Source organism: Pimephales promelas, chromosome 17 (assembly GCF_988280905.1).
Source record: "Pimephales promelas chromosome 17, fPimPro1.hap1.1, whole genome shotgun sequence".
In the NCBI taxonomy this organism is placed as follows: domain Eukaryota; kingdom Metazoa; phylum Chordata; class Actinopteri; order Cypriniformes; family Leuciscidae; genus Pimephales; species Pimephales promelas.
Genome location: NC_142785.1, coordinates 18,475,434 through 18,482,971, shown reverse-complemented (window position 1 = coordinate 18,482,971; position 7,538 = coordinate 18,475,434).

Below are 7,538 nucleotides of genomic sequence, written 5' to 3'. Positions count from 1 at the left end.
TTTTGTATAAAATCATATACAGTATACAGGTAAAAAATTTGGAAACATTTTGGAAGAAGTCTATTCTGCTTATCAAGCTTGCATTTATTTGCATTTATTTAAACAAAAAAAAACCAGTAATATTGTGAAATTTTATCATAATGTAAAACAGCTGTTTTCTATGTTTCTGTTTTTTATGTGAATATATAATAGTGTAATTATATTATATATAATAACCTGAATTTAATGTTTTATGTTTAGTAATTAATAAATACATTGATTTGAAATCCCTTTGACTTCTGTACATTTGTGAAAATACAGAAATTAGTTATGTGGTGACTGCATTCAGATGTATAGAATAATTGTTTTTCCCAAAGACTTATAGTTAAATTAGCCAAAAAGTATTTATAGTGAAACAGATTAATTGTGAACTAGATCTATTGTTGTAGATGCCCTGTGTGTGCGGTGCGGGCCCTGTGTGGGCTTAGTGAGGGCTTCCTTGGGGCTAAGTGAGGGCTGCCCATGCAGGGCCAACGTTTTGTGGGCCCAGTGTGCGGGCCCTGTGTGGGTTTAGTGAGGGCTAAGTGAGGGCTGCCCATGCAGGCCCAACGTTTTGCCAATGAGCAAATTCTCATGGGCCCTGCGCTAGCAGCCTGCAGGGGGCCCTTAGGCTAGCCCTAAGTGGGCCCGGACAGGGCCAGTGCAGGCTTGTTTGCAGGGTTCCCTCTTTCAAACTCGTTTTCAACATTAGACAGGTTTTGATTTGACTCTGGAGCTATAGCATTCATAGACATTTCAGTTTCCATTTTGCAAACAGCACAAACATACAATTCAAACACACAAACAATGTTCGTCTGTCTTTGGCAACCACTGAATTGGAATTACGCACCCAATGCACACAACATCACATGGCCATTTAAATGCTGCAACAACGTACCTACAAATCCAGTCGAACGATCGGCCCTTTAAACAGCCAGATGAGCGCACGGCAATCCAATGATGACACCAACAAGAGAGGGAAATTTAATCCAAACGAATCCACTGAGTAAAATCCAGCCAGACGAATTGAGTAGGCTACACGATCCTCACGTGCAGAAACACCGCGACTTAATCCAAACATCCTCCCTCGGTCCATTAAAAACAAGCGTGTTTACAAAACAGCCTGTAGACTACTCCAGATGATCTCCTTTATCCAGTAAAGCAAAGTTTTTGACTTTAATGTTACGGCTTTCCAGTGCCCTTGCCGTTGATAGGAGAATGCAAGTTTAGAACGCGTACAAAAAGAGTCCCTCCAGTTGATTGTAGATGCAATAAAAGGTCTCTTTATTACTGGCTTTAGTACATGATTGCGACCTTGCTGTGGACTTTCCTTGTTCACATACACATACATTATAGACCGCATACAACTAAAATTCTCCTTCCAAGCTACTCTGTCGTGCGGTCAAAAACTGTGTGCTTCCCAATCACCAATGATGCACACACCTGTGGCTCAGGGATCTACACAGCCCCACCCAGTGGACAAAAAAGTTACTACCCCCAAAATGGCTCCTAAAACATCCTTTAAAAATGTCCTCTACCTTTTTGAAACATGGGAATACAGTTACATAAGTTATAGAAGATTCTAAATTTGATGTTGAAAAGACGTCCACAAACGACCAAATTTGGTCCCAGCGATGTTAATATTAGTAATGCAAAAGACGTTGAATAAAGACGTTGCCTGGCGTTTCAAAACAACCCCTTTAGTTGACCATAATTACATTACCACTTCAGTGGACCGTCCAAAAATTGAAATAGAAAAGATGTCACTCTAACGTCACATTGCGCAGTGGGTAATTCAACTTTTTTCTGATCTGTTTTAATGATCTGTAAGACTGGGGCTTTATAATTCATTGATTCGAGTACATTTTTTGACATTTGGGTAGGCTAAAATGTGTTTTAATTCTACAATATATAGTTGAGCACAGTTTATAAATTGTATTCTATAGAGTGTCATAAAGTTGATCCTGCTGCTAGCTCATAGACAGCTAATACTCACTCTGTTTGTCTCTGTGAGTTTCAGAAGGGAATTATTCAGATTTCACTCAGCACAGCTACTAGATGACGTACAGGTTGCTCACGTGACAGGCTCAGTTTGAACCTGTGCATTATGCCTGGCTATCAGCTTTTAACAGGCTTCAATTTTCTCCTTTGACATCAATTGTGTCACTGTGTCCATTTCTTTTACTGTCTATGGTTATCACGCTGTTAAAAAGCAGTGCGTGCGTGAAATGACACAAAAAGAGCTGACGGAGATTGAAACTTCTGGTGAAGGAATAGACTAGACAGGGAGGGCAGCACAAATGGTGCCTGAGAAACGGTTAAGTGAGGAGGTGTAGCTACACTCCCTCATTTTCTGAGATGTTTGACGAAATTTTACAGGAAAGCACCCTCATAGCCATGTTGGAACAAGCGTAGCTGCACAACAAATAGAGGCGTACTGTATTAGCGTGCAAACAAAGGCCAGCTTTCAAAGGCTTAGTTACTGGGATTTTCACACACAACCATTTCTAGGGTTTACAAAGAATGGTGTGAAAAGGGAAAAATATCCAGTATGCGGCAGTCCTGTGGGCAAAAATGCCTTGTTGATGCTAGAGGTCAGAGGAGAGTGGTCTGACTGATTCAAGCTGATAGGCTGAAATAATCACTCGTATGGTATGCAGTGGTTACGAGGTGTGCAGCAAAGCATTTGTGAAGCCACAACACACACATCCTTGAGGCGGATTGGCTACAATAGGAGAAGACCCCACCACATCTCCACTACAAATAGGAAAAAGAGGTACAATTTGACCACCAAAACTGGACAGTTGAAGACTGGAAAAATGTTGTAAAGTCAGAATTTGGCGTAAACAGAATGAGAACATGGATCCATCATGTCTTGTTACCACTGTGCAGGCTAGTGGTGGTGGTGTAATGGTGTGGGGGATGTTTTCTTGGCACGTTTTAGTTTTCATTTTTGGGTGAACTAACCCTTTGAGGCAGTCCTGAAGGCGAAAGGGGGTCAAACACAGTATTAGTATGGTGTTCCTAATAATCATTTAGGTGAGTGTATATTTAAAATGCAGATACCACCTGTCCCATTAAGCAATTATGCATAAAAATAGTTCAGAGGTGTTTATTGATCATTATAGTATTAAACGTTATAATTCATATTTTTATGATGAATTTAAATAGTTTAAGAAACTAATGTCTGAGTCTGGGACAAGAGTACAAAATATTTACATTAAAAGATTTGAATTGTTGCAAAAACAACGGAGAAAAAAAAAGCTAGATAAGGGTTTAATTTAAAAAAAATGTAAAAAAACAGATATGACAATGATAAAAGCCTTTCAGACAGCTTTAATGAGAAATTCAAAAAGTTAAACCTGTTGTTTTAATAAGAATAAAACAAATCAACCACTGGGACATAATAATAAATGAGATATGAATGAACCAAATACAATTATGTATAATCAATTAATTACTACATTATCTCTATCATTATAACTATAAATATGATAATAACCTTTGTTTCGGTGCTCTCCGCAACAGCTTGTAGCACTGAATTCTTTCCCGCCTTAATCGCCACACTCCTTGAAGATCGGATTTTTGAAAGGCTCAGCTCTAAACTAAAAAAAAGCTCTAAACTTGTACCCAACTACCCGTTACAGACACCAAGGGAACAAGTGGAAAGTTAAGTGTGAACGGATGGGATCTCTTTCTATATCAATTTATATGTAAATCACAGTAAATTACCAACCATATGGTGGTCCTCGTTTACAGTTTTCCCGAATTCATCCTTGCAGGAGGGCAGCTGAATGAAGATCCATCAACAGCTAGATTGCTCTGTCGATGATGTGTGTTTGTTGGCAGGCTGAGAATGAAGCTAGAAACCATCTGAAATTACTGCGCTGCCTAGATACCGCCATTATGTGACTAAGTGGAATCAGGGCTGGGCCAGCACATGTTATAAGCACATATAGGGTATACAGAGCGGCGACGCCGGTCCATGTAATATTCACCATACAGTGTGGCTCAACCAGGAGAGCCAAAAATGGGTGAGAATTAATAGCTTAAAAACTTTTACGCAGGAGTCTTAGCTTAAAAGTGATTTGGGACTGATCTGAGAGCAACTCAGGAAGGAAAAGACAAAAACTTTCACCTTAGTGAGGAGGCGGGGTTGACCCCCTTGCTATGTATGACACAATCTTTTGAAGACTAATTTGTTGGTTGCCCAAGAAGAGGAAAAAAGAATGATTTTAACTATAGGGTTTATTCGTATCATTCACTTTGAAATTACATGCATAATTTTTCCTATTTTACCATTCTCTCTCTCTCTCTCACACACACACACACACACACACACACACACACACACACACAATACATGTGTATATAAATCCTTTTTTTTAATTTACCATGCTTTTAATTTCCTATAAGGTATTCGATTTGCTTAGAATGATTCCAGGGGAATCCAAGGGGTTTCCAATTGCACTGATTTCTGGCATGTCTATTTAAGTGGTGGTTTGAATGTTGGTTTTAATTTAACAAATATGGAATCAAAACCAAGAAGGACGAGAAAGCCCGACTGGACAGAGGAATAGTGTTTGTTAGCCCAGTTAATGGCAATCCTTAAAGGAACATTCAGACTGGGTGTCAATCTATAGCGTCTTAATAACTCACTGTCATCTATTGTCTGCAACACATTTCTTCTCCCTCTCCGTCTTTCTGCCATTTTCTGCTCCGCTAAAGAAACTCTTAAACCTCTTAAAAGTCCTCGTCCGTACTTTGACCTTAAGACCTTAATATTGACCTTAAGACCTCTTTAAGGGTTAAGATGCTTTCTGGATTACTTTTTTCTTAATTAGGAAGAGTAAACCCCCACATTTCTACGAATTTTCTTAGAATTTTGTCACTAGGAGCTACTCTTTGCATTAAGATTCTTTATGAATGCGGGCCCTGGTCTTTAAGACCATTTTTGAGACATTTTAAAAATGATATACATATCTTGAGTGATTTATGTACCCATTAATTGACAGTGGTGGTTAACCTGCAACACGGCCTTTAAGCAGTGAGCTTTAGCCACCCTTTTGCTCTTCTCCCAGGAACTCTTTCCTGGAGGGGGCACAGATGATAGGTGGAAGTGGAACTGAAAGAAATGAAAAGGGGAGTGGGGGATTAAGCTGCGGCCCTGCTCAGTCATTCTCCTCTTTCTTTGCCACACCTACAGCTCCGCTTTTGCTCCCCACACTTGTTAGTTCAAAAAGGCGTTGATGACAAGCAGGGGCCTGAACTTCCCGAAGGCAGCCTACTGCGTTCTCGCCTCTCTAAACCTGGCCATCACCATATCAACAGCAGTGCCAACCAGCCCAGAGGGCAAGACAGGGGCATCAAAGAGGACAGTTTTATCTGACTTCTGACAAATTAAGCAGAGATGTCTCTCTGTTGCCACCATTGCAGCCATGGACCGGCCAATAGAGTAGGCGCTTGATGACGTAGAGAGCTAGATCTGTGCCTATACCCAGTTTAGTGAGATAAACCCTCCCCCTGATCCAGGTTTGTGCAAATCTGCCTGGTAAGTTTGCAGTACTGCCATAGAGTGCAGAGCTCCACCCGTCTGCCCAGTCTCCACATACGCTCTGCCCACCAACCTTGATCCCGTCAGACATGGTTTAAAGAGCAAATCAGTAGCCTTCAGTGATGAGGATGTCTCCTTTCCACCCGAGCCATCCGCCCATAATCCTGCTCGCTCGCGCCTCTACATTCAAATTGCTCGAAGCAGAATGGACCATCCAGGTAGAGTATAGATGTCTCCACCCACCTGAAACTTTGGCCTCGTTTACACTGCATGGTTCAAGTGACTCAAATCCGATTTTTTCCTCTCATGTGGATCGGATATGACCAGTGAACATGCAAGCAGGAAAAAAACGCATGGATTCCGATTTCCTCAGATCGGATTCAGGCCTCATTCATGTGGTAATAAATTGGATATGAATCAGATACGTGCATTTGCGTGTGCCATGTAAGTAGACAAATCGGATATTCCCCGGTAATGCGAGTCGTAGGTCATTAAAAAGTGCGCGATCATAGGCGCGATGGAAGCAAGGATAGGCTACACACAGTGGAGCAATGCGGAGGTTTCGTGTCTTTTGAGTTTTTGGGGTGAAGAGTGCTGGCAAAAATGCAGGGTTTTTATAGAAATAAATCCGTTTTTGAAGACATTTCACGAGATATGAGACATCGTTTTAAGTGCTCGTGGCTAGAGGCTCTCCTCTTTTTTTTCTCTGCCGTACGAGACCAATGTTTTTATATTGTGTAAAGAAAACACTGGATAATTTTATTCACACCTGCATCCATTGAAGTTTGTGCTGTTTTGCTTAATTTCCAGGGTCAGAACGTCTGCATTTGGTAGTTTCAGCAGTGAATAGTGTAAATGCAAAAATCGGATATGGGTCACTTTTAAAATGTGATGTAAGCAGGTCGTAAAAAAAAAAAAATCGGATATAGTCAGAAAATCGGATTTGGGCATCAAGACCTGCAGTGTAAATGCAGCCTTAGTTGTGCAGGTCTGGGAGAAAGGGTAGCTGCACACTTATGACTCCGCAGATATTGTTAATCTAAATAACCTTCCGTATCTAACGCTTTGAGTTTAAACTCAGACTGTGATATGAGAGTCATACGTTTCACATTCTATTCAACGGTTTGCTGTATCGAGTAGGAAACAGATCTATTAAATGTATACGTTTCTACAGACTATCCCACGTCTATTATACTGTATCAGAATCAGACGAGCACGAGCTGACGGCCTCCGCTTCTGGCACATCCCAGACAGCAACATAATGTCGACCCATCTGGTACATGTGGATTCCATGTGTACCAGATGTGGACCGGGTCTGAGCCAACACTGTTGTTGTCTGGGATAGACAATGAGTCGATGAGAGAAGTGAGGGGAGCTCACCTCTCTGAGATTCTCACTTTTTTACTTACTATTGTATCAGCATCTTGACTCTTTCCTCATAAAGTCAGCTGGAAGCGAAGTTTTCCCAGTAAGAAATCATCGCAATATATGCATCAAGCCCCCTCGTGGGCTGACTGTGTATGCTCCGCTCTCAGTCAAATAACACACAGCTTGGGACTATAGCCAGCCATTTAGAAACGCGGGAAAGGAGGAACACAACGCTTGAATTGTCTGCTCGCCTTCTATCCTTTCTTCACACACTGCTATCTTCACACAGCACTTCCTGAAGAAGTGTTCTCAGACCCCCTTGGGGCACATCTTGCGACGACATCGCACTGCATTGGCCATTGTATGGCGTGTTTTTGACATGTGCCTCAGACACCGGGTTCTGCGAGGGTATGTCCCCCATAGCATCAGCAGCTGACGCAGCACAGAAGTTCCTCGCAAGTGGATGTCAAACTGAATTTTGTCATACCAAAGTTTCTAGCCAGCAAGAACAGCAAGCATTTACTATCTGGTTTGTCCTCTGACTTTGTAGCAGACCTCATATGAGTACTATAATAATTTAATGAAGTCTAATGAAAGG